Below are 27,330 nucleotides of genomic sequence, written 5' to 3'. Positions count from 1 at the left end.
CAGACCGGACAGTATAGTCCTCCATACAGTATAATGGACACCATATAATGCTCCATACAGGATACTGATCCCCTTATAATGCTCCATACAGGATACTGGTCTCCATATAATACTCCATACAGGATACTGGTCCCCATATAACGCTCCATAGAGGATACTGGTCCCCATATAACGCTCCATACAGGATACTGGTCCCCATATAACGCTCCATACAGGATACTGGTCCCCATATAACGCTCCATACAGGATACTGGTCCCCATATAACGCTCCATACAGGATACTGGTCCCCATATAACACTGCATACAGAATACTGGCTCCCATAAAATGCTCCATACAGAATACTGGCCCCCATAAAATGCTCCATACAGAATACTGGCCCCCATATAAGGCTCCATACAGAATACTGGCCCCCATATAAGGCTCCATACAGAATACTGGCCCCCATATAAGGCTCCATACAGAATACTGGCCCCCATATAAAGCTCCATACAGAATACTGGCCCCCATATAACGCTCCATACAGAATACTGGCCCCCATATAACGCTCCATACAGAATACTGGCCCCCATAAAAAACTCCATACAGAATACTGGCCCCCATATAAAACTTCATACAGAATACTGGCCCCCATATAAAACTCCATATAGAATACTGGCCCCCATATAACGCTCCATACAGAATACTGGCCCCCATATAACGCTCCATACAGAATACTGGCCCCCATATAACGCTCCATACAGAATACTGACCCCATATAACGCTCCATAGAGAATACTGTCCCCCATATAACGCTCCATACAGAATATTGGCCCCCATATAATGCTCCATGCAGGCTGTTACCCCCCTTATAATGCCCCATGCAGGATGACACCCCCCTTTTAATGCCCTAAGCAGGATGTCACCTCTACCCCCCATAAAATGCCCCATGCAGGATGTCACCTCTCCCCCCCATATAATGCCCCTTGAAGGATGTCACTTCCCCCCTTTTCAATGCCCCATGCAGTATGTCAGACCACCCCCTCCCTTATAATGCCCCATGCAGGAGGCCACACACACCCCCTCCTTATAATGCCCCATGCAGGATGTCAATTCCCCCCTCCCCCTCTTATAATGCCCCATGCAGGATATCACTTCCCCCCTTCCCCTCTTATAATGCAGGATGTCACACCCCCCCACAACCATATAATGCCCCATGCAGGATGTCAATTCCCCCCTCCCCCTCTTATAATGCCCCATGCAGGATGTCAATTCCCCCCTCCCCCTCTTATAATGCCCCATACAGGATGTCACTTCCCCCCTTCTCCTCTTATAATGCCCCATGCAGGATGTCACTTCCCCCCCTTCTCCTCTTATAATGCCCCATGCAGGATGTCAATTCCCCCCTCCCCCTCTTATAATGCCCCATGCAGGATGTCATTTCCCCCCTTCCCCTCTTATAATGCCCCATGCAGGATGTCACCCCCCCATATAATGCCCCATGCAGGATGTCACCCCCCCATATAATGCCCCATGCAGGATGTCACCTCTACCCCCATATAATGCCCCATGCAGGATGTCACCCCCCCATATAATGCCCCATGCAGGATGTCAACCCCCCCATATAATGCCCCATGCAGGATGTCAACCCCCCCATATAATGCCCCATGCAGGATGTCACCTCTACCCCCCATATAATGCCCCATGCAGGATGTCACCTCTCCCCCCATATAATGCCCCATGCAGGATGTCACACCCACTGTCCCCCCACCATATAATGCCCCATGCCCCCATACATAAAAAAAAAAAATCAAATACTCACCTCCCTTCTTACCTGCTGTTGATCCGGACTCCAACGTTGCGTCGTGCCCTGATGGCTGCCCTGCTGGAGGCTGGAGGGGCCCCCTCTCCCTCGGGGGCCCCCGTTCAATGAACCGTCTGCACGGGCGGTAGGTCCGCCCCTGTATAGATCTACATCCAATAAGTGTCCTGCAGCCCAGTGGGGTTCAGCATTGTCATATAGGGCAGGATAAAGCCCAGTGGCCAGAAGGGCCTGGTCCCTCTGCCCAGCAGGGAATAGCCGACTCTGGGTGACAGCACAATGCCAGTGGCCAGAAGGGCCTGGTCCCTCTGCCCAGCAGGGAATAGCCGGCTCTGTGTGGGTGACAGCACAATGCCAGTGGCCAGAAGGGCCTGGTCCCTCTGCCCAGCAGGGAATAGCTGACTCTGGGTGACAGCACAATGCCAGTGGCCAGAAGGGCCTGGTCCCTCTGCCCAGCAGGGAATAGCCGGCTCTGGGTGACAGCACAATGCCAGTGGCCAGAAGGGCCTGGTCCCTCTGCCCAGCAGGGAATAGCCGGCTCTGGGTGACAGCACAATGCCAGTGGCCTGGTCCCTCTGCCCAGCAGGGAATAGCCGGCTCTGGGTGACAGCACAATGCCAGTGGCCAGAAGGGCCTGGTCCCTCTGCCCAGCAGGGAATAGCCGGCTCTGGGTGACAGCACAATGCCAGTGGCCAGAAGGGCCTGGTCCCTCTGCCCAGCAGGGAATAGCCGGCTCTGGGTGACAGCACAATGCCAGTGGCCAGAAGGGCCTGGTCCCTCTGCCCAGCAGGGAATAGCCGGCTCTGGGTGACAGCACAATGCCAGTGGCCAGAAGGGCCTGGTCCCTCTGCCCAGCAGGGAATAGCCGGCTCTGGGTGACAGCACAATGCCAGTGGCCAGAAGGGCCTGGTCCCTCTGCCCAGCAGGGAATAGCCGGCTCTGGGTGACAGCACAATGCCAGTGGCCAGAAGGGCCTGGTCCCTCTGCCCAGCAGGGAATAGCCGGCTCTGGGTGACAGCACAATGCCAGTGGCCTGGTCCCTCTGCCCAGCAGGGAATAGCCGGCTCTGGGTGACAGCACAATGCCAGTGGCCAGAAGGGCCTGGTCCCTCTGCCCAGCAGGGAATAGCCGGCTCTGGGTGACAGCACAATGCCAGTGGCCAGAAGGGCCTGGTCCCTCTGCCCAGCAGGGAATAGCCGGCTCTGGGTGACAGCACAATGCCAGTGGCCAGAAGGGCCTGGTCCCTCTGCCCAGCAGGGAATAGCCGACTCTGGGTGACAGCACAATGCCAGTGGCCAGAAGGGCCTGGTCCCTCTGCCCAGCAGGGAATAGCCGGCTCTGGGTGACAGCACAATGCCAGTGGCCAGAAGGGCCTGGTCCCTCTGCCCAGCAGGGAATAGCCGGCTCTGGGTGACAGCACAATGCCAGTGGCCAGAAGGGCCTGGTCCCTCTGCCCAGCAGGGAATAGCCGGTAGTGATGGGTAGGTCCTGAATGAGCTGGCTCTAAGAGCCGGCTCTTTATAGTGAATCATGAGTCGGCTCCTGGCAGGGAGCCAATTGAAATTTAAACGGCTCTTTGCCAGTTCACGTTCCACAGTCAGTCCCCTCTGGCCCCGCCCCTCCCTCCCCTCTTGCCCCGCCCCTCCCTCCCCTCTTGCCCCGCCCCTCCCGGCCCCTCCCTCCCGGCAGTAGTCGCTCTGATCTTATCCAGGAGACTGAGAATGCCTGCTCCTCCTGCTGCCGCACATAGCACTGACTCACAGCCCCGCCCCCTCCAATCTGTGACAAGCAAGCAGCAGTCAGGCACTTTATTAAAGGAACACTGACATCTGGATTTAGCCTGATTATAGTTATTTACCGCCAGCTTGTAAATCCTCGCTGAGCGAGGGAGAAACAGCGGATGTAAATGTGCGTCCCTTGTTCTCTCTCATTCACTTGAATGGAAGAGAACAAATGATCCAGCGATGCATATGGGCAGGGCAGATAAGGATCTCCTCTGCAAACATACCATGGCTGGATGGAGCATCACTGGATCGCAGGCTCGGGTGCTGCATCGACTGTGTAAATGCACCATTAGCTAGTGCAACTTGGAATGGTTATGTTGTTTCTGGTATGTGAATAACCTCCCAGCAGCCCCTGTTACATGATAGCAGTGCCAATCTGAGGGACCAACTTCATGCACAAAACTAGTACTATACAAGGCAGTACAGCACTCTCAAATCACATCCGATTTTGCATACAATTGCCAGTAGTGTTGAGCTAATTGAATTGCACTTGTTTGATTTCTGCACTTTTTTTTATCAAACATTTCTCGTTTTGTGTAATGCTGGCAATTTCGAACACTTTGTGCGGTCCAATTTGAATGTATAAATTAAACTGCATTGTGAATATACGCGATACTGCGGCTAAAATCGCTAATATTCGCTATTTTAGCGGCCGCATTGTGTTTATTTGCAATGCGGTTCAATACTGACCTGTACAAAAATGGCTCTCGGCCACTGTGAGTCTAGTAGAACCAAAGCGAATGTACGCTCGCGATTATGAACGTTCGCAATTATGAATGCCGTTGCGTTCGCAATTGCGAGCGTAATATAGCAAAACTGCTATCGAACAATGTTTGAATTCAATTCGTTAATGGATTCGAACAATATTATGTTCGCTCATCTCTAATTGCCAGATATGACAATCGTATACATAATTACAGTGTGGACGCAGCCTCTGCTGCATAGATTGGCATTACTTGTGAAGATGTGGGCCCAGCCGAACCCAATTGTGCAGCAGCTGTTGCGTGTGCCTGTGCTGTGAGCTTAGTGGCTTTTAATCACATGCAGGACCTCATTAATATGTCAGACCACTGTCTCACCAATGCAGGAAGCTGCCGGCCCAGTTACATGAAAGTTCAGAAAAACTACCAAACTGGGCCCTAATGGTGACAGTGTTGGAATTAGTGTATCTGTCAATTCTTAATGTTGCTATCACATCTTCTTCTTGAGACCAGCATAAAAGTACCTCACAGGTTCCCTTTAATGTAGATGAAGAAGGAGCATGTGACCACTGACCAGCCAGTCACAGCTCACTGACTGTACTGTACTCTGCATCCTAAGCCTTGCCCTCTTGTGATTGTTTTTAAATTAACACCCACGCTGTGTTCCTGGCAGCCGGCCCTACCCTGGATGGACGTGGACGGATACAGAGTGTAACAAACAGTAGTGCATGCAGATTGAGGTGCGTGTCATCAAATCAAATCCTCCCAATTTTGCAACCATATTGGTGACGGTGAGGAACTTGGGTATTAATTTCCTCACAGACTATTTTTAAAATACCCACAAATAAATAAAGAGGGAGGTTGATAGCCTGCAGAGAGAAGAGGAGTGCACGTACAGTGGATAAGATGAGTGACAGCCGCAAACGAAGTAGGATTTGGTCGCATTTTGATTACATCGACTACACAAAAACAGAATGTAAAATTTGTAAGATAAAATTGTCATACCGAGCAGGGTCTACCACCAACCTTCACAGACATATTAGAAATGTACATCCAACAGTGCAGATTGAGGAACATGAAAGCACCACTGCAACTACTGGAACTGCTGCTGCAGTGTCTGCAACCACCTCTGAGGCATCAGCTAGACCACGACCTGCAACAACCCAGAGATCTATACTCCAATTTATGCCAAATAAAGTCATGACCCCAGCAAGAAAGAGTGCAGTTGATAGAGAGTTAGCTAAGATGGTTGCAAAAGACTTCCAACCAATGACAATTGTGGAGGACAAGGGATTTAAAAATTTTGCCCATGCTCTCAATCCGACGTATGTTCTTCCAAGCAGGAAAACACTCAGCCAAACACTTATTCCAAAGCTATATGAAAGTGAACGTGCCTCATTCCAAGAAAAGGTTCAAATGGCTGCAGCAGTTTGCCTGACAACTGACTGCTGGACATCCAGAGCCACCACGTCCTTCATGTCAGTAACATGTCATTTCATTGACAATTATAAAATGGTCTCTGGTCTTCTGGACTGTTTTGGGTTTACTGACAAGCACACTTCAGAGAACTTGGCAGATGAACTTCTAAGGGTGGCAAAAGAATGGGGAGTTGAAAGCAAAGTCATTTGCTGTGTTACTGATAATGCAGCTAATATAACCAAAGCCATTAAAAACCTAAAATGGAACCATCACCCGTGCCTTGCACACACAATTAACCTAATGGTAAGAGATGCTCTGAAGGAGATAAAACCCACTGTGGACAAAGTAAAATCAATTGTGGAATTTTTCCATAGGAGTACAACAGCCACAATGAAGCTAAAGTCTACTCAACAGCAAATGGGTATACCTGAACTGAGGCCCAAACAAGAGTGTGTCACAAGATGGAATTCCACATTTCATATGCTTAAACGGCTTCTGGAGTCCAAGGATGCAATCATATCTACCCTGGCCATTATCAACGCACCTGTTGAAAATCTGAGCCGAGAAGAATGGGAAGTGGTGAGAGAGGCATGCACTATTCTGGAGCCCTTTGACCAAGTCACTGTGGAGATCAGTTCAGAAAGGTAGAGTAACAACTACTGTTACATTATTTGTATTGTTGAAAAAAAAAGACACACGTCCATCATTTAATCTTGGGACCCTTTTACACATCACAGTTTAACTTTCAGTCAGGCAAAAATGTGCCAGACTGAAAGATAAATTGTTCTGTATAAATGCATAAAACGATGGCCGACTGAACGACTACTAATCGTTCAGTGGGACATTGCTCTGTGTAAAGGCAAGTGGTTCCTGCTGGCTCATTACTCATGAGCCAGAAGTAATGACCTGCAGCGCTCCCTCCCAGCACTCCCCTGGTATCTGGGTCCAGCTGTCGGAGGAGCAGGGCTCAGCGGCTTCTCCTCTGCCATGGCAACCTGACAAGAGCCAGCATGTGGACCCAGATACCAGACAGGACCCAGATACCAGGTGCTGGAAGGTAAATATCTTGTTGCACCCCAGGCCCAAGCTATCCTATGAGGCCATATTGTTTCGGCTCATAGGATAGTACAGATTTACTATAAACGATGTCTGTGCATGGAAACAGATAGTTTAAAAGCAAACGATGGGAGAAATTATTGCACAAACGATTTCTCTGCTCATGGATTAGCCGGGCAGCAGAGTTGAGGATAGATTGAAGGGGTGATTAGAGCGTTGGAAGGGAGACCGCCGAGGAGGGTGTTGCAGTAGTCTAGGCGGGTGATAATGAATTAGTTAGCACATTGTGTGGCAGAGTGATCTATAATCTCACTGCTCTTACAGTAAAGAATCCCCTGATGATGGTGAAACATTTTTTCTCTAGAAGCATAGGATGCCAATGCCACTAGTACAGGAGTAGAAGGCAAAAGATCAGTAGGAAAATCTCTGTACTGTCTATTTATTTATCTGTAGATTAGATCGCCCCAAGCCATCTTTTTTTCAGACTGAATGACCCCAAGTTTCATAACCTGTTTTGTCAATGCAATACTGCAAATTATCATCATATAACTGTATGGTAGAGGTCAATGGCAGTAATACTACATAAGAAATAAAGTTCACATTACAAATTTCTGAGTAACTGTTTTATCCATTTGCAGCTATGTTACAGCCTCTAAAATGCTGCTGCTGTGCAGGGGTTTGCAGAGAGTGACAGCGAACCAGAGAGATGGAGCAATAGATACAGAGAAAGTAAAAGAGTTGGTAGCTGCCCTGTGTGCCTCTATGGAAAGAAAGTTCCAAAGGATGGAATATAACACTATACTGTCAGAAACTACACTACTTGACCCGAGGTTCAAAAAGCTGGCCTTTAGTGATATTCTATATGTTCAATGTGAGAGTGATATGTCCCCTCTCCAGAGATGTCTTTTTGGATTTTACAATTTTTTTTACGACAGGGTGCAAAATTACCCTCCCCACCCCCAACCAGGATCAAACTGGGGTGTCTGGGGCCCCAATAGGAATTGATTCTAGGGGCCCACACTACAGCTGTATATGAAAACCTGTTAGCCATTATCCCGATTATAGTGGAGCGTCGGCTGTAAAATACAGGAGGCTCCTGCACCTCTTACTGTGCGATACCATAACTGGGATGTACAATTACGGTAATTTGCAGTAAAGGACTTTGTTGGTGAAAACAAGTTATGACCATAGGATCCAGAGGAGAGGTGATAACTCCATAGGATCCACAGGAGAGGTGATATCTTATTGGTCAGTGATTGATTGGTCTGACCATTTGGGACTGTACCGATTGGAAGAATGGGGAATTTTTATCCCTGACAGGGCACTTTTATTCCTATTGTAAAATGGAGCGGCAGATCGGGTGTGTCATCTTCTTTGCCAGAAAAAGCCAAGTGCAGTGCTCATATAAAATACATATAATACAGACTGTCTTTGATGTGAGCTCAGGAGCAGATGATGGGAGTGTTACAGATTCCCCTTTAAAAAGGACCTTTTGCTGACAGCCTCTTCACATGGAAGCTCTGTGCTTTGCTCCTGCTCTGCATCCTTTCATTTCCACCTATTAGCAGTGAAATATTGATTCCTTCACACCAAAGGCTGGGGGAAAGTACACAGAGAAGCTTAAAGTGCACTCAGACATGACCAGAAGCAAGCATCAGAAGGAGCAGAGTCCAGATAGTGGGCCTTCCAACATGGCGCCTCCTCCCCCACACCAGCCAGAGTGAGAGATGCTGAGGCTGCTGCAGCAAAGCTGGGGAGATTTGCCAGACTGACCTTAGATTCTGACCCTTCAGATGATTTACAACCTGATCAGGTATGCTCACAGAGGAAGAGAGATACAGAGACTGTGCAGGGGAGGCAATGTGGCACCACTCTCACAGCAACAGTTAAACAGAGAAGTGCAGGAAATGCAGAGCACTAACAACACCTATGGAGAAGTCAATGATTCTGGGCAAGAGCCTACACGACAAGATGTTTTCTCTGCTGGAAAATCCTGTAGTTTCTCATTAGAAATTCTCAACAAACACATGGGAGGGCTTAGAGAGGACATTAATCTCATCAGACAAAACATGAAGAAAATGAACAGCCGAGTCAATGAGTTGGAGGAAAGAGTGAGTTCTGTTGCGGACCAAATGCCTACTATACATAAATATCTCAGGAGAGGTCTTCAGAATATCAATGCCCTTCTCAAGAAGGTTGATGACCTAGAGAATAGGCATCGGCGAAATAACATACGTCTAGTCAGGGTTCATGAAAAAGCGGAGGGTCGTAATTCAGTTGATTTTTTTTTAATCCTGGCTGACTACAATGTTCGGCAAAGACACTCTCTCTCAATTTTTTGCAATTGAAAGAGCTCACAGAGTTCCTACACGTCCTTTGCCACCGGGTGCTCCACCAAGACCTGTACTCATCAAATTACAAAATTTTAAAGAGAGAGACCTTATCCTACGAAAGGCCAGGGACCACTCTTCACTTACCCTTGATGGAAGGAAAATATCTATTTATCCTGACTTTTCAACAGAAGTTCAGAAGAAGAGGGTCAAGTTCTGGGATAGAAAAAGGAGGCTCTGTGAAAAGCAAATTTCCTATTCTATAATCTACCCTGCTCAGCTTAGGGTGGAGTTCATATGTTTGACTTCCTTCCAGATGCTTTATCATGAATGGATGCCAATAAGAGATCTCTGCGAAATGGAGCTGGATGAGAGACTTCTCCTTGAGGCGGTTTTCTCCAAGCACTTTTCATATACCATTATGAAAAAATGCCTATCCCTGAATCTATTCCATTATTCTATTATGAGCGGGAAATGTTGAGCTATGATGAGTTATGTACCTGCCTTATTGTACATACAAAGTAATCTTATTTTGTGAGTGGAGCATCTGTGGAGAAAATCTCTTTTGACAGAAAACTTCATCCACTATACATTTACTTTCAATTATTTGGGTATTTTTCTTGTTTTTGGTTTCTCTTCATCCACTATAAGTTCATGCTCAAAACTTATAATTCTGCTCTCCATCCGGCTAAACAAGTCTACTTTACCACTCTCATCACATCTCTAGCCAACAATCCTAAACGACTCTTTGATACCTTCCACTCCCTCCTGAGCTCTAAAGTACAGACCCCCGTCACCAACCTAAGCGCTGACGATCTGGCCACTTATTTCCTACAAAAAATCAATCATATCTGTCAAGACATTTTTACACAATCCCCTCAGAGTCTGGATTCCCTTCCCTCCCGCACCTCAAGTTCACTTTCCATCTTCGAGCTGGTCACAGAAGAAGAAGTGACCAGACTCCTCACTTCTTCCCGCCCTACAACCTGCAACAGTGACCCTATTCCCTCACAGCTCATTCAGTTCCTTTCCCCAGCTGTCACTGTGGAGGTTTCACCAATTTAAGATACACTAGGTAACTGCTCTCCTCCTAATTAAAGATGTCCGAGTGAATGCAAATCAACCAAATTTGCTAATATGGTTGAAAAGCTTCACTCAGAGACTAAACCACGCAAAATGACATACTTTATTATGTAGACATGGGGTTATATAGTATTCTACTTCTAGGTGGGATTAGTAAAATTCATTGCTCCTTATGATAACTTGGCACACTGCAATTTGCTCATCCATGTATCTCCTGGCCTCAGTAACACCTTAGGAATTCTGATGGGAGGGGTGAAGTCGTCTCTCAGTGCCATTTTTGCCAACTCTACATGAATCTCTCTGTTATCAGCCATGCACATACATACGTCATTCCCAGGAAATCATTTAGTTGTTCATGTCTACAATAAGGCTGTGTGCCCACGATGCGTTTTTTAAGAGTTTCTGCAGCGGCAAACGCTTGGTAGAAGGCCTGCCATGTTCCCCAATGATAATCCGCATGTGCTGTGCACATGCTGCGGAAATTTCCGCTGCGTCTTTTCATTGCGGAAAAAAACGTAGCATGACCAATTATTTTGCGGAAGCGCTGCGTTTTCGCCGCCATTGACTTGCATTGTAACGCATGGAATCTGCATCACTGGATCTGTACATGCGCATTCCATGCGTTTCATGTGCGGATGGTACCCGGTTCTGGAGAAGAGGAGACTCTCCTCCGGACCCAGGTACCATAGTACCTTTAAAAAATGAATAAAATAAAACATAAATATTATACTTACCTTCTGATGGCCACCGGTGTGGTTGTCTTGGCTTGCCGGCAGATCGCGGTGGACTCAAGGACCTGCGCTGATGTCATTTAGTAATGTGACGGCAGGTCCTTCAGTGTACCGCGAGCTGCCGGCAATCTGAGACGCATCGGATAAAGACACCGGGGGCCATCAGAAGGTAAGTATGACATTTATTTTTAATTTTTTAACATTCTTTCGGACACACTATATAAATCCATGCCGTTTGCATGGATTTATATAGTGTGACCAAGTTGTCAAGCACTTTCCAAGTGATGTTAAAATCGATTGGAAAGCGCTTTTCAACGCGCATGCGGAAATGCATGTCAAGAAAGCTTCACATCTGCTTGTCCTTGGCAGGAAAAACGCATGTAAAATCCGCATGTACAATCCACATGTAAAATCCGCATGTACAATCCGCATGTAAAATCCGCATGAACAATCCGCATACATTTTTTCTGCCAGGGAGATGCAGAAACGCTCAGGAAAAATCCGGAGCATTTCTGCATCGTGGGCACATAGCCTGAGAACAGAAACTGTTATATATCATTAACTATTAACATAATCAATGTGCATATACACATTTGCATACATACATACACATAGATTATTCCATCATCTCTATATTAATTCACACTGATTAGGTCATCTATTAAAATAAAATAATTGATTTTCTATAATATATATATTTTACCTTGACATCACTACCCACCTAACTAAAATATTTGACCTCTCTCTTTCTTCAGGTATCTTTCCCTCTTCACTTAAACATGCCATCATAACCCTTTTACTGAAAAAGCCATCCCTGGACCAGAACTGCACTGCTAACTACAGACCGGTCTCTAATCTTCCCTTCATCTCTAAACTCCAGGAACGCCTGGTCCATTCCCGCCTAATCCGCTATCTCTCAGATAACTCTCTTCTCGACCCTTTACAATCCGGTTTCCGCTCCTCACACTCTACTGAAACTGCCCTCACTAAAGTCTCTAATGATCTACTAACAGCTAAATCTAATGGTCACTACTCCCTGCTGTTTCTCCTGGATCTCTCTGCCGCTTTTGACACTGTAGATCATCAGCTCCTCCTCACTATGCTCCGCTGTATAGGCCTCAAGGACACCGCTCCCTCCTGGTTCTTCTACCTCTGACCACTCCTTCACGGTATCTTTTGTCGGCTCTTCTTCCTCTAATCTTCCTCTTACTATCGGGGTTCCACAAGGATCAGTCCTAGGTCCCCTCCTCTTCTCCTTGTATACTGCTCCTATTGGACAAACCATCAACAGATTTGATTTCCAGTACCATCTCAATGCTGATGACACCCAACTATACACCACTTCACCTGACATCACCCCCACTCTAATACAAAATACCAGTGATTGTCTGTCTGCTGTCTCTAACATCATGTCTTCCCTCTATCTGAAACTGAATCTCTCCAAAACTGAACTCCTTGTTTTTTCTCTCTCTACTAACCTACCTATACCTGACTTTTCAATTTTCTTGGGTTGTGCCACCATAACCCCCAAGCAGCAAGCTCGATGTCTTGGAGTCATATTTGACACACTACTTTCCTTTATCCCCCATATACAATCAGGTAATGCAGGTGTTGGGAATGCAACGCACAGAGACACAAGGCGAGAACAGTCTGAGATGAAAATAAACAATTTTATGCAACAGGTATTCTGAACAAGGGATTAGTAACAAGGGTAATGAAGAGTAATTCAATATATCAGCAAAAGGCAAAATCTCTCAAAATAAGACGCAGTCTCTCAAAGTAAGGTGAAGCCTCTCAAAGTAAGGTGAAGTCTCTTAAGTAAGGTGCAGTCTCTTTAGTACGGTGAAGTCTCTTAAGTAAGGTGAAGGCCTGTCACGCGGGGTTTCTCAGGATGCAGGGAACACATCTGCTCCTTTCTGTTGCTTGGCACCAAAGACCTCTCAGGTTTGGCGCGCTGGCCTCTTATTTTCCGGAACTCCTTCCTGAAAGTCACCTGATCAGGTCCAGCGTCTGAACTTACTCTCCCTGCAACTTCCCTTGCATATCTTGGTTCGGCTTGACTGCGTCTGGCCAGTACATGGCAGTTCCTTTCCATCCTTGAAACATCATGTAGAAGTTCTTTTACAAGCTCTCTTGACTGGGCTACAATCACTCACTCACTCATGTCACCTGCACCTTAAAAACATCTCCAGAACCCCACATTTTCTCACCTTTGATACTGCAAAAACTCTTACTGTCGCTCTTATAATGTACCCATCAATAAATATTATTATGAAAAAAAAAAACAATAAAAGTACACATATTTGGTATCGCCGCGTCCGGAACGACCTTACCTATAAAATTGTCCCACTAGTTAACCCCTTCATTGAACACGGTAAAGAAAACAAAAAAAACAAAGCAAAAAACAATGCTTTATCATCATACCGCCAAACAAAAAATGGAATAACACGCGATCAAAAAAATGAATATAAATAAAAATGGTACCGCTGAAAACGTAATCTTGTCCCGCAAAAAACAAACTGCCATACAGCTCCATAATCCGAAAATTCAAAAAGTTATAGCTCTCAGAATAAAGCGATGCAAAAAAATAATTTTTTCTATAAAATGTCTTTTATTGTGTAAAAGCGCCAAAACATAGAAAAACGATATAAATGTTGTACCGCTGTAAATGTACTGACCCGAAGAATAAAGCTACCTTATCAATTTTACCACACGCGGAGTAGAATAAAAAAAAAAAAGCAATTCCTGAATTGTAGGTTTTTGTTTATTCTGCCTCCCAAAAGCTGGAATAGAAAGCGATCAAAATATGTCACGTGCCTGAAAATGGCACCAATAAAAACGTCAACTTGTCCCGCAAAAAAAAATCCATCACATGACTCTGTCGGCCAAAATATGGAAAAATTATAGCTCTCAAAATATGGCGATGCAAAAACTAGATTTTACAAAATATGTGTCTTTTAGTGTGTGACAGCTGTCAATCATAAAAACCCGATATCATTCTGGTATCTCTGTAGTCGCACCGACCCGAAGAATAAGGTCGTCTAATCACTTATACCGCACGAGGAACGGCGTAAAAAATAAATACTAGGGCTGGGGTTGGGGTTAGGGTTGTGCTAATGTTAGGGTTCGGGTCAGGGTTGGGCTAGGGTAGGGTTAGGGTTGGGGGTAAGGGTTGTTTTTTTTTATAAAAAAAAAAGATGACGATATGGCAGCTAGTGTTGAACACAAGTGCTCGCTACTTGAGTTTGCATCGGGTACTCGGGTATGCATTGAGTATCGCGGGTGCTCGAGTCTCCGCCCCATATGCTTCGCGGCCAAAATAAACTCGCGGGGATGGCCTGCCATGCTCGAGCGATCCCCGCATGTTTTTTTGGGGGTGTCTAATAACCGTGAAACATGCGGGAGGGGACTCGAGCATTTCACTTGAGCACCTGTGATACATGGTGCATACCTGAGTACCCGATGCAAACTCAAGTAGCGAGCACTTGCGCTCAAGACTAATGACAACTTATTCAATATGATGACCTAATGTCATCAAATTTTGTGTCGTACCTCTGGGTTCAAAATGTTCACTATACCACTTGATAAAATCCTTGAGGGGTGTAGTTTCCAAAATGGGGTCACTTGTGGGGGATTTCAACTATTTAGGCACATCAGGGGCTCTTCAAACGCGACATGGCGTCCGCTATCGATTCCAGCCAATTTTGCGTTCAAAAAGTCACACAGTGCTCCTTCCCTTCTGAACTCTGCCGTGCGCCCAAACACTGTATTTTCCCAACATATGGGGTATTGGCGTACTTAGGAGAAATTGCACAAAAGTTTTTGGGGTCCATTTTCTCCTCTTACCCTTGTGAAAATAAAATATTGGGGCTCCATGTTATAAACTTCTGTAAAGGACTTGGGGGTTCAAGGTGCTCACCACACATCTAGATAAGTTCCCTGAGGGGTCTAGTTTCCAAAATGGTGTCACTTGTGGGGGGTTTCCACTGTTTAGGCACATCAGGGGCACATCCTCTAATTATTCAAGCAAATTTTACAATCAAAAAGTCAAATGGTGCTCCTTCCGTTCCGAACCCTGCCGCGCGCCCAAACAGTGGTTTGCCCCCACATATGGGGTATCTGCTAGATCATGAGAAATTGCACAACAAACTGCATAGTGCAATTTCTTCTGTTAGCCTTATGAAAATGCAAAAGTGGGGGCTGAAAAACATTTTTTGTGGGAAAAATGTGAAAATTTTATTTTTACGGCTTAATGTTATAAACTTCTGTGAAGCACCTGGTGGTTCAAGGTGCTAACCACACATCTAGATAAGTTCCCCGAGGGGTCTAGTTTCTAAAATGGTGTCACTTGTGGGGGGTTTCCACTGTTTAGCCACATCAGTGGCACATCCGCTAATTATTCAAGCAAATTTTACAATCAAAAAGTCAAATGGCGCTCCATCCCTTCCGAACCCTGCCGCGTTCCCAAACAGTGGTTTTCCCCCACATATGGGGAATATACTAACTCAGGAGAAATTGAACAACAAACTGCATGGTGCAATTTCTTCTGTTACCCTTATGAAAATGAAAAAGTGGGGGCTGAAAAACATTTTTGTGGGAAAAATGTGAAAATTTTATTTTTACGGCTCAATGTTATAAACTTCTGTGAAGCACCAGGGGGTTCAAGGTGCTAACCACACATCTAGATAAGTTCCCTGAGGGGTATAGTTTCCAAAATGGGGTCACATGTGGGGGGTTTCCACTGTTTAGGCACATCAGGGGCTCCCCAAATGCAATATGGCGTCCGCTAATTATTCAAGCAAATTTTACATTTAAAAATTCAAATGGCGCTCCTTCCCTTCCGAACCCTGCTGTGCGCCCAAACAGTGGTTTTCCCCCACATATGGGGTATCTGCTTACTCAGAAGAAATTGGGCAACAAACTGCATGGTGCAATTTCTCCTGTTACCCTTATAAAAATGCAAAAGTGGGGCTGAAAAACATTTTTGTGGGAAAAATGTGAAAATTTTATTTTTACGGCTCAATGTTATAAACTTCTGTGAAGCACCAGGGGGTTCAAGGTGCTCACCACACATCTAGATAAGTTCCCTGAGGGGTCTAGTTTCCAAAATGGGGTCACTTGTGGGGGGTTTCCACTTTTTAGGCACATCAGGGGCTCCTCAAATGCAATATGGCGTCCGCTAATTATTCAAGCAAATTTTACATTTAAAAAGTCAAATGGCGCTCCTTCCCTTCTGAACCCTGCTGTGCGCCCAAACAGTGGTTTTCCCCCACATGTGGGGTATCTGCTTACTCAGGAGAAATTGGTCAACAAATCTTGGGGTCTATTTTTTCCTGTTACCCCTGCGAAAATAAAAAAAATTTGGTCTAAAGTAACATTTTTGTGAAAAAAGTTAAATGTTAATTTTTTTCTTCCACATTCCAAAAATTCCTGTGAAGCACCTGAAGGGTTAATAAAGTTCTTGAATATGGTTTTGAGCACCTTGAGGGGTGCAGTTTTTAGAATGGCGTCACTTTTGGGTATTTTCTGTCATAAAGACCCCTCAAAGTGACTTTAAATATGATGTGGTCCCTAAAAAAATGGTTTTCTAAATTTTGTTGGAAAAATGAGAAATCGCTGGTCAACTTTTAACCCTTATAGCTCCCCAGTAAAAAAAAATTTTGGTTCCAAAATTGTGCTGATGTAAAGTAGATATGTGGGAAATGTTATTTATTAACTATTTTGTGTGACATATCTCTCTGATTTAAGGGCATAAAAATTCAAATTTTGAAAATTGCAAAATTTTCAACATTTTTGCCAAATTTCCATTTTTTTCACAAATAAACGCAAGTGATATCGAAGAAATTTTACCACAATCATGAAGTACAATATGTCACGAAAAACAGTCTCAGAATCAGGGAGATCCGTTGAAGCGTTCCAGAGTAATTACCTCATAAAGTGACAGTGGTCAGAATTGTAAAAATTGGCCTGGTCATTAATGTGCAAACCACCTTGGGTTGTAAAGGGGTTAATGACTCATCCTGGTCCTCATCTTGTAGGAATGCCTCATCTAATGCCTCATCCTGGTCCTCATCTTGTAGTAATGTCTCATCCTGGTCCTCATCTTTTAGTAATGACCCATCCAGGTCCTCATCTTGTAGTAATGCACCATCCTGGTCCTCATTTTGTAGTAATGCCCCATCCTGGTCCTCAACTTGTAGTAATGCACCATCCTGGTCCTCATCTTGTAGTAATGCCCCATCCAGGTCTCCATCTTGTCGTAATGTCCCCCATTCAGTTCCCCAACTTGTCATAATGTCCCCCATCCAGGTCCCCATCTTGTCGTAATGTCCCCCATCTAGGTCCTCATCTTGTTATAATGTCCCCATCTTGTCGGAATGTCCCCTATCCAGGTGCCCACATTGTAGAAATGTTCCTATCCAGGTCCCCACATTGTAGGAATGTTCCTATCCAGGTCCACACATTGTAGATATGTCCCAATCCAGTTCCCCATATTGTAGATATGTCCCCATCCAGGTCCCCACATTGTAGGAATGTCCCTATCCAGGTCCCCACATTGTAGATATGTCCCCATCCAGGTCCCCATATTGCAGGAATGTCCCCATTCAGGTGCCACATTGTAGGAATGTCCCCATCCAGGTCCCACATTGTAGGAATGTTCCTATCCAGGTCCCCATATTGTAGGAATGTCCCCATTCAGGTCCCACATAGTAGGAATGTCCCCATCCAGGTCCCACATTGTAGGAATGTTCCTATCCAGGTCCCCATATTGTAGGAATGTCTCCATTTAGGTCCCACATAGTAAGAATGTCCCCATCCAGGTCCCACATTGTAGGAATGTTCCTATCCAGGTTCCCATATTGTAGGAATGTCCCCATTCAGGTCCCTATATTGTAGGAATGTCCGCTGTTCCATTCTTCACATACATATATAAGAAAAAAAAAAGTCTCTTCTCACCTGTCCTCCGTTCCCTCGGTGTCCTTTCTGCATATGCGGGCGCAGGCACCATAGACCCCTTGACGATCGCGGCCTGGTCCAGGAGCTTCGGGCAGCTGCGCTTTAGTTCAGTGTATTGCTGCGCAGAGACCAATGCCTGCCACCGGCCTATCAGAGGCCAGCAGCTGACATCTACCCATGTTAGTGATGTCATGCACCGCTGCGCTGGGACGCGGATGTCCGCTGCTGGCCTCTGATAGGCCGGTGGCTGGCATTGGTATTGTATCATGCAGAGAGCCGGTCTCTGCACAGCAATACACTGAACTAAAGTGCAGCTGTCGGCAGCTCCTGGACCGGGCCGCGATCGGTGTCTATGGTGCACACAGGCCGCATGAACCAGTCTGAAGGGCCACATGCGGCCCGCGTGTTTGAGACCCCTGGTTTAGGATGAGTCTGTCTCTCATACTCTGCTGACCTCACCCCTCCTTGGATAAACCCCCTTCGCACTGCCCCCTTTACTTTTTCCCTGCCCCTCTTCAGGGACGCCTGGAGCTGGTGCTTACACACTATCATACAGGTCACCACTCAATAAAGGTAATATGAAGCAATTAAAGTAGTGAAAGAGGTTAAAACATAACCTTTAATGAATACGTAGGTAAAAAAGATATAAAACGTCACTAGGACCTAAAATCCAGTTAATGCCTGCCAATGGTAGTAAAACAAAGCTACCTATCATAAATATGTACTCGTTATAAACAGGAATTTATATGGCATGAACACCAAATGTATCCAACCTGTATATTTAACAAGACAGTGGCAAGAAAAATGATAGAGCTGTCAATAACACATCTCAATAAGCGTGCAACATATCCGACGACCAGTCCTCACACTGTACTCACACAGTGGGTCCTCACACTGTATGCAGGAGGCTGTGTGGGTCCTCACACTGTATGCAGGAGGCTGTGTGGGGACTGATACTGTATATAGGAGGCTATGTGAGGGCTCATACTCATATAGGAGGTTGTGTGAGGGCTCACATTGTATATAGGAGGCTATGTGGGGCTCACACTGTACAGTATATGGAAGGCTATGTGGGGCTGTAAAAAGGAGACTATGTGGTGGCTCCGGTTCAGCAGCCACAGAGTATTCATCTGACCACTGGACCACGGTTCTACTAATTGCTCGTCTCTATATACCAGTCATACTGTATATTCTCCTATATATATTGTACTGTATGTGGTATACTATGTATACTATGTGCACGGACATCAGATGAAGCACTCAAGATAATTAGTGACTGCTACATCATATACTATTATGTGGAGTTGAAGTTTACAATGATGATTTCATTGATCAAGTATGTTTGAAAACATATACAAAATAATAATTCATAGGTATCTATCTAGCAGACCTGGGCTTATGTGTGACCACCTTTACTCTGCTGATATGTTATTTTAGGAGTGTAGAAAAACACTGCGTACTACACAGGGGCGGACACAGACTGTAGTGGGCCCCTGTGCAAGAATTTTTTGGGGGACCCCCCGCCCTTCATAGGGGGCATGAAGGGCTCCCCACCCCCCCCCGTGCATCTCTCATCCCCCCGTGCATCTCTGATTCCCCACACTCCAAGTGAATTAATTGTATGTAAAAAAAAATACAACTTGTTATACTTACCCCCAGGGCCAGCTCCAGGTTTTTGTGGGCCCTGGGCGACAGAGTTTCAGTGGGCCCCTTTAACACATACCATGATTCATGATGCACAGATACCGCAGAGAAATATATATATATAGTACAAGGCCAAGGATTTCACTTACTACATTACATGAGCGATATCTATTGTAAATTCTACAATAGCTCAGAAACCGGCGAATCCTCACAACGCACAGTGCAGACCGGACAGTATAGTCCTCCATACAGTATTATGTGCACCATATCATGCTCCATACAGGATACTGACCCCCTTATAATGCTCCATACAGGATACTGGTCCCCATATAATGCTCCATACAGGATACTGGTCCCCCTTATAATGCTACCTACAGGATACTGGTCCCCATATAATGCTCCATACAGGATACTGGTCCCCATATAACGCTCCATAGAGGATACTGGTCCCCATATAACACTGCATACAGAAAACTGGCCCCCATATAACGCTCCCTACCGAATACTGTCCCCCATAAATCGCTCCATACAGAATACTGACCCCCATATAACACTCCATACAGAATATTGGCCCCCATATAACGCTCAATGCAGGCTGTTCCCCCCTTATAATGCCCCATTACACAAGCGATATCTATTGTAAATTCTACAATAGCTCAGAAACCGGCGAATCCTCACAGCGCACAGTGCAGACCGGACAGTATAGTCCTCCATACAGTAATATGGGCACCATATAATGCTCCATACAGGATACTGACCCCCTTATAATGCTCCATACAGGATACTGGTCCCCATATAATGCTCCATACAGGATACTGGTCCCCATATAACTCTCCATACAGAATATTGGCCCCCATGTAACGCTCCATGCAGGCTCTTCCCCCCTTATAATGCCCCATGCAGGATGACACAAGTCTTTTAATGCGCTATGCAGGATGTCACATCTACCCCCCATAAAATGCCCCATGCAGGATGTCACCTCTTCCCCCCATATAATGCCCCTTGCAGGATGTCACTTCCCCCCTTTTCAATGCCCCATGCAGCATGTCAGACCACCCCCTCCTTATAATGCCCCATGCAGTATGTCACACACCCACCCTCTATATAATGCCCCATGCAGGATGTCAATTCCCCCCTCCCCCTCTTATAATGCCCCATGCAGGATGTCACACCGCCTCCCTTATAATGCCCCATGCAGAATATCATGCCCCCCCTCCCTTATAATGCCCCATGCACTATGTCACTTCCCCCCTTCCCCTCTTATAATGCCCCATGCAGGATGTTACTTACCCCTTCCCCTCTTATAATGCCCCATGCAGGATGTCACTTCCCCCCTTCCCCTCTTATAATGCCCCATGCAGGATGTCACTTCCCCCTTCCCCTCTTATAATGCCCCATGCAGGATGTCACATCCCTCCCCCACTACCCCCATATAATGCCCCCATGCAGGATGTCAATTCCCCCCTCCCCCATATAATGCCCCATTCAGGATGCCAATCCCCCCCCTATATAATGCCCCATGCAGGATGTCACACCACCTCCCCCATATAATGCCCCATGCAGGATGTCACACCCACTCTCCCCGCACCATTAAATGCCCCATGCCCCCATACATAAAAAAAAAAAAAAATCAAATACTCACCTCACTTCTTACTTGCTGCTGATCCGGACTCCAGCGTTGCGCGTGTCTTCCCGCTCTATGATGTGACAGCTCAGGAGAGAGCGCGCGGTGGAAAGACGTCACCGCGCCCTCTGACCTGAGACGTCACAGTCAGAGGACGCGGCAGACGCTGCGGAGGCACGGGGAGGGGTAAGTATTGTGCCGGCGCCGTCACATGACCGGAGATGTCCCTGCGCTCAGCATGGCGCCCATGCTGAGCGCAGGCACATCTCCGGTCATGTGACGGCGGGGGGTCCTGCGGGTTGGGGCCCCATGAGGAGACGCACAAGAGGGGGGCTCCGAGGGGGCCCCGACCGGCCGGTCCCCATGCTGGAATCAGGGCAGTCATGCCACGATGGCGGCCCTGCTGGAGGCTGGAGGGGCCCCCTCTCCCTCGGGGGTCCCCGTTCAATGAACCGGCTGCACGGGCGGTAGGTCCGCCCCTGGTACTACATCTCTAAAAAGGTATATCTGCTTTAATAATAGTAATACATAAGAATAATATGTAGTATGTCTGACCACTACAAACACTCATCTGAACTGGTCCAAGTGCTGTCAGCTTTTTTCACGGGCAACACTTAGACAATACGGTTGTGTGAATATAGGCTTATGATGCATCTGGCAATAAACATGATAATGATGGGCCGCTACTCATGGGCCACTGCTGTGTGCTTGCCCCCCAGGCTAAAATGTGCCAGCCAGCCCCTGCTGCACCGGGTGCCAGAAAACCTAGATACACCTTTGGAATAGGTATCTTGCAAAGTAAGGATGGGGTTTGGTGTTTTTAAGTGATTTTATTGACTCTGTGCATTTATATTTTGTATCAATAATATGATATGGTTATATATATCTTCTGGATATCAGGAGGGCTTATCCCTGTGCATTGACTCTCTCCTTCTCCTTCGATGTCCTGTATAGGCCAAAAAAAACTACGCGTTTCGAGGACTCACAGTTCCTCTTCGTCAGCTTCTCGCTGGTAGTCAAACTGGTAACCTAATAAAGTCCAAACGCCCCCCACAAAGATAATACAACCAAAGAAATGGAGGAAGATCCAATACTATCAAGACGGTGCAAAAGGACATATGGAGGTGCAATAGAACTAAGATAGAATTCCAATAAGAATAGACTGTGTGTGAAAAAAATAATAAGAAGAAAGACTTTGTTCAAACTTTCACAATTAGTTAAAAATGAATAAAAATTATATACTTATATTTCTGATGGCTATAAAAAACAGTCTGTTAATCAGGGTATATTACCAGGATAGTATAAATTCGGCACTTAGTACCATCCAGAGATAAAAAGGAAAAAATGAAGGAGAAAAATAAAAACATTATATTGTATCTCCAATAGGGGTATCAATGTATAAAAACAAATACATATAGAAAATAGGTGGATTCAAAGAAATATATCCAAAAGACATATTATATTGATAAAATATAAGGAGGTTCATAAAAGTGCAATGTAAATGTTCAATTGGTACTGGGATAAAAAATACATACAGTATATACCGCTGCGAGTTGAAGGCATACAGCTGACTCTCGTGATTAAGGCCCTTCAGAGCCAAGCTATTTAATGTGAAGATCCATTTGGATTCCATCCGCGACATTAATCTCAGGTAATCACCTCCCCTCCATTTTCTGGGGACTAATCGGATCCCACAAAACTTAGTGTCCTTATAAGATTGGTTGTGGAACTTCCGGTAGTGCCGGGACAGTGGATGCCCTTCAAAACCTTCATTCATGTTGATAAAGTGTTCCTTCAGCCTTTTGATAACTTGCGCTTTGTACAGACATCTCCTCCTGCCAAGGTATAAAAAGGGCGTGGCTTGGGGTGTGGATAGGGGCGTGGTCAGACTACGCGTGCCGCATGGTTTCGCCCTCTTTCTAGTCCTCATAGGTTGGCGGTATGCTTGTACTGAGGAGATCTGGTATATCAGTGATTAGGTCCCATATTGTGCACTGTAAGGTCTGGAAAAGCTCCTTCTATCCGTCTCTGTAGCACCAGAGGAAGAACAGAGGGGAAAAGACAGGATTTTCTACATGTCGCGTTATGTAGATGTTCTGCAGATTTATCACAACCGTCCACAAGAAGAAACTGCCATCACAGAGCCGCCTTTAGCTGTTGGAAAAGTTTAAACTTAGTTTTGAATAGTTGCTATAGACAACAGGGACCGTTTCTATTTACGCTGGGTCACATGATGCTGGTGCTGGGTGATGTCATGTGACGGAATGTTGTGGGTGATGATGTCACAGAGGGCGTTGTGATGTCACCCTTGGGGTATATAAGGGGGCTCCATCCACCTGGAGCTCATATCTCATTGGCCATATCTTGGTGCTGAGATACCCCCTGGAGACAATGAGGATCGCCATATTGTTTCTGTGCTGTACCCTGTTCTACCCTGTGAATTACCATAGGCTGCCGGTGAGTACCTGTCTATTATTACATATGGAGGACGTTTAGAATCAGCTGCGGCAGGGGAAGGGGATGGGGAGGGGGGTCCTGTAAGAATTTACCTGCGGGAATAAGAGGTTATGGCAGGGAAAGGAGCTTAGGAAGTGACAGTCAGAGGGGATATAAGTGTGGGGTGACCCCTCTGACTCCCACATTCCTGCTTTGTCCTTGTAGTGATTAATGACTTTGGTGTTGTCCCTTATATATCACTTTGCAGTCACCAGTGATCGCTCCGCACTGTGATCCTAAACTACAGTCTCATTTACCTTTTTGCAAACGCCCAGAAGGGGAGGAGTGACATCACACCCATGTGAGCAGATCCCGCCCACTTTTACTGCAGTCGTAATGCGAGCTAGCTGTATTCTGTTTTCATGGAAATGTCAGCAGCTGCTCCCCCTAGTGTTTACAAGATGAAAACATCAAAACAGTTAAAATATTTTTTTCAGATTTTATACCATTAAAACCTTTTTAAATATATATGTGTATTTATATATAAATATAAATACTTTACAATTTTACAATTGTAAAAAAATTGCTGACACTTTCCCTTTAAAAGATCTAAAGACGTTCTGCTTCATGTGCCATTGTGACCAATCACAGCACAGATTATATTTTTTAAACTTTTCTTGAAAAACTGAAGCTGCTCCGTGATTGGAAATCATGTGGAAGGGTTCTCTTTTAGACATTTAGTTAGTTCCAAAGTATCAGTGACATGATGGATAGAACTGTGCAATGATGTCACAGAGGGCTTTGTGATGTCACCCCTGGGTATATTAGAAGCCTCGGCCCATCTGCAGCTTGGATCTCATTGACCATACCTTGGTGCTGAGAGACCTCTGGAGATGATGAGTATCATCCTATCATTTCTGTGCTTTACGTTGCTCTACCCCCCACATTACAGTACACTGAGGGCGAGTATGTTCTCATCAATATGGAGGTCACAAGGATCAGCTAATGAGAATATCGCCTCTTGCAGGACTTCTCATACTGGACACGTGACCGTCCGTCATATGAAAGTCCAACTGTAAATAATATTCCATGGACCCTGGAGGTGAATCCCAAACTTCTTCCTGATCTTCTCAATGGGATATTTCTGAAAGTTGCTTGATAATGTATCCATCACTGTATAATAACAAGGGCTCTCTGTTTGACTGGATTGGGTATAAATATACAGGACTTTATTATGTTTTTTTTCTTTATTATAGGATGACCCACTACCCGTGGATCTCAGGAGAAGCACCTATCAAGCTTCCATCAATCTTCCTCTTTGGCTCTTCCGTGACGCAGTTTTTGTTGCGGTGATGACACTACTGACAATACTAGAGTATTTGGCCTTAAGTCTTGTCCTGAGCAAGTGGGCAATGTCTGAACCTGATGAAACAATCAGAAAACTCCTGAGAACAAAACCATTCTGAAGGAACAAAGTGCTTGTAAGGAGCCGATTTGCATCCCTCAGATTCAGGAGGAAGACTCCAGGAGAACACCTGTCCTGCCCAATGGCAAATGTTCTACTCCATCCATGGCTCCTGCACTGCAGGATGCGAAAAAGGTTCCTAGCTGCAACTATAAAGTGGCGTTCAGTGATATTGTCTGGGTCAGAACGATCCCTCACAACAATATAGGAAGAAGAGCTCGAAGTTCCATGGAGCATAAAGAGAGGTTACTGATTTTTCAGAGAAGCCAACAACCCAGAATTCCAGAGCCAAGAGCACCAGAACCTAGAACACCAGAACCTACCATGTCAGAACCTAGTATGTCAGAAACTAGAATGCCAGAGCCTGAAATGCCTACAACACCTCAACCCAAAATCAAGAGAAGAAGATGTTTCCTTAGATGTCTTAGAGGCGAGGAAGATTGAGAAGGCAACTGCTTGAACTTTCCCATTGCTCGTGTTTTCATCACAGGTTAGTCCTATACATGCTGTCTGATGGGCACCATCTTACTACATACAATGCAGAATTGCACCTGAAATCGAATGGATATTTTGTCACACACTTGCACTTTAGCACCTTATCATATGGCGCATATATCTATGAACGCTTTGCTAAGTATCACTGTCTAGTATGTGCTTCTGATGAACCTATTTTAGGAAAACGTGTCGAGGTTTGGCATACTATGTACTTGAGTTTGGCGTACTATGTGCTTGTGTAGCACCCTGAGGATTCGGCTGCTACAGGGGTATTGCACCTCAACCCAGAGGTGTGATATTCCACTCCCGGGTAAGGAAGGAGTGTGGAACTGAGCTCGGTAGGCTGCATGCACTACATACATCCCATTTCCGAGGAACAGACCAACGGTACTCCCACTTAGAAATGTGCAGGTACGACCGAGTCTGTTCCTGGCTGGAGTGGGAGGGGGGTGGAACATCCCATGTAGTGTAGGGGCAGATAGGGGGAGCAGTCTGGGTAGTGATAGGAGCTCATTGGGTGCTGGTCACCTGAGCTCACACATAGAGGGATATATAAGGTGGGCACCAACTAGAATCAGGGTCAGATGCAGAGAACAAGTCAGATGCAGAGAACAAGTCAGTTGGAGACAGCAAGACAGCTGCAGAGGAGCAGACAGCAAGCAGAGAGGAAGTCAGCCTGCAGCAAGAGAGAGACCCTGAGTGAGAGAGGAGCAGAGAAGGAGTACCCAGAGGGGGAAGACTGAAGGGACCCAAGAACCCAAATAAAAGCACCGGGTGAGGAGTCAGCAAAAGGGTACCGGAACCCAAACTGGTGGGGGTAAAAACAATCCCCAGCCAGAGACCGGAGGCCGTGGGCAGCATCTGCCACGGCCACCCACCACATTCACCCCGAAGGCACACCACATGAAGGGTCAGGGAACCCAAGGCCAAGGGTGTCCCAACAGAAGGCCCGAGGGAGCTGGACCTAGGTGGATCACTGGTGGGGACGGCTGAAGAAAGGACAGAGGGAGAGCTCAGGGCCACGCTCCGGACTTGTTTGGGGGTTGGCTGGATCCAGGACCTGGTGGACGCAGCACGGCTCGGGTGGTCACTAGCAGCTGGAGTGACCAGTACAACATCTGCAGTAAGTAAACACCCTTAACTGCACAACCCGACTCTGTCTTCACTGCCGTCTGCACTACACCACCACAACCCCCATCCTCTGCGCCTGTCCCCTCTGAGGCTATACCCCTCCCGTTGGGGGTTATCTCACCAAGCTGCGCACCCACCATCAGCCTCAGCGGACCCTGCTGCAGCGGCGGCCATAGTGACCGCATCACAACGGGTGGCGTAGTCGACACAAAAGAACTTTAGTAACATCTGTAGAACTGCCACATCACACTGAGCTTGACGCCCTGGGCACGGGACCGGGTCACAGCCGCTCGGAGACTACAACCCCCCATCTGATCCGGTGCCGGGTATTCCCCTCAAAAAGGAATATGTCCCAGGGGGCGCGTCAACTTTGGCGTAGTCGGCAGGATTACGTGCCCGCAACACCCGGGTACTGCGTGCCTGAAGAAAAGTGCAAGTTTACCTCAGAAAGAAGTCTCCCGCCGGTTCCGGAGGGTCCACGCCATCGGACTCCATCACCAGTCGTTTCCCGCCGATTGTCCGCCATTTCCAACTTGTTCCCGCCATCTGCAGAGTTTCCCGCCACTGGGCGACGCTTCCCGCCAAAACCGCAGATTTCCCGCCTTGGAAGAGCAGCGGACGCCATTATGGGCGTGCCAAAGGAGGGCAAGAGGCCACCTCCCATCGTGGGCCAG

Source organism: Phyllobates terribilis, unplaced genomic scaffold, assembly GCF_046119375.1.
Source record: "Phyllobates terribilis strain yellow unplaced genomic scaffold, ASM4611937v1 Scaffold_116__1_contigs__length_5312468, whole genome shotgun sequence".
NCBI classification, from domain to species: domain Eukaryota; kingdom Metazoa; phylum Chordata; class Amphibia; order Anura; family Dendrobatidae; genus Phyllobates; species Phyllobates terribilis.
The sequence above is the reverse complement of the archived record's forward strand: the minus strand, read 5'-3'. Positions refer to the sequence as shown.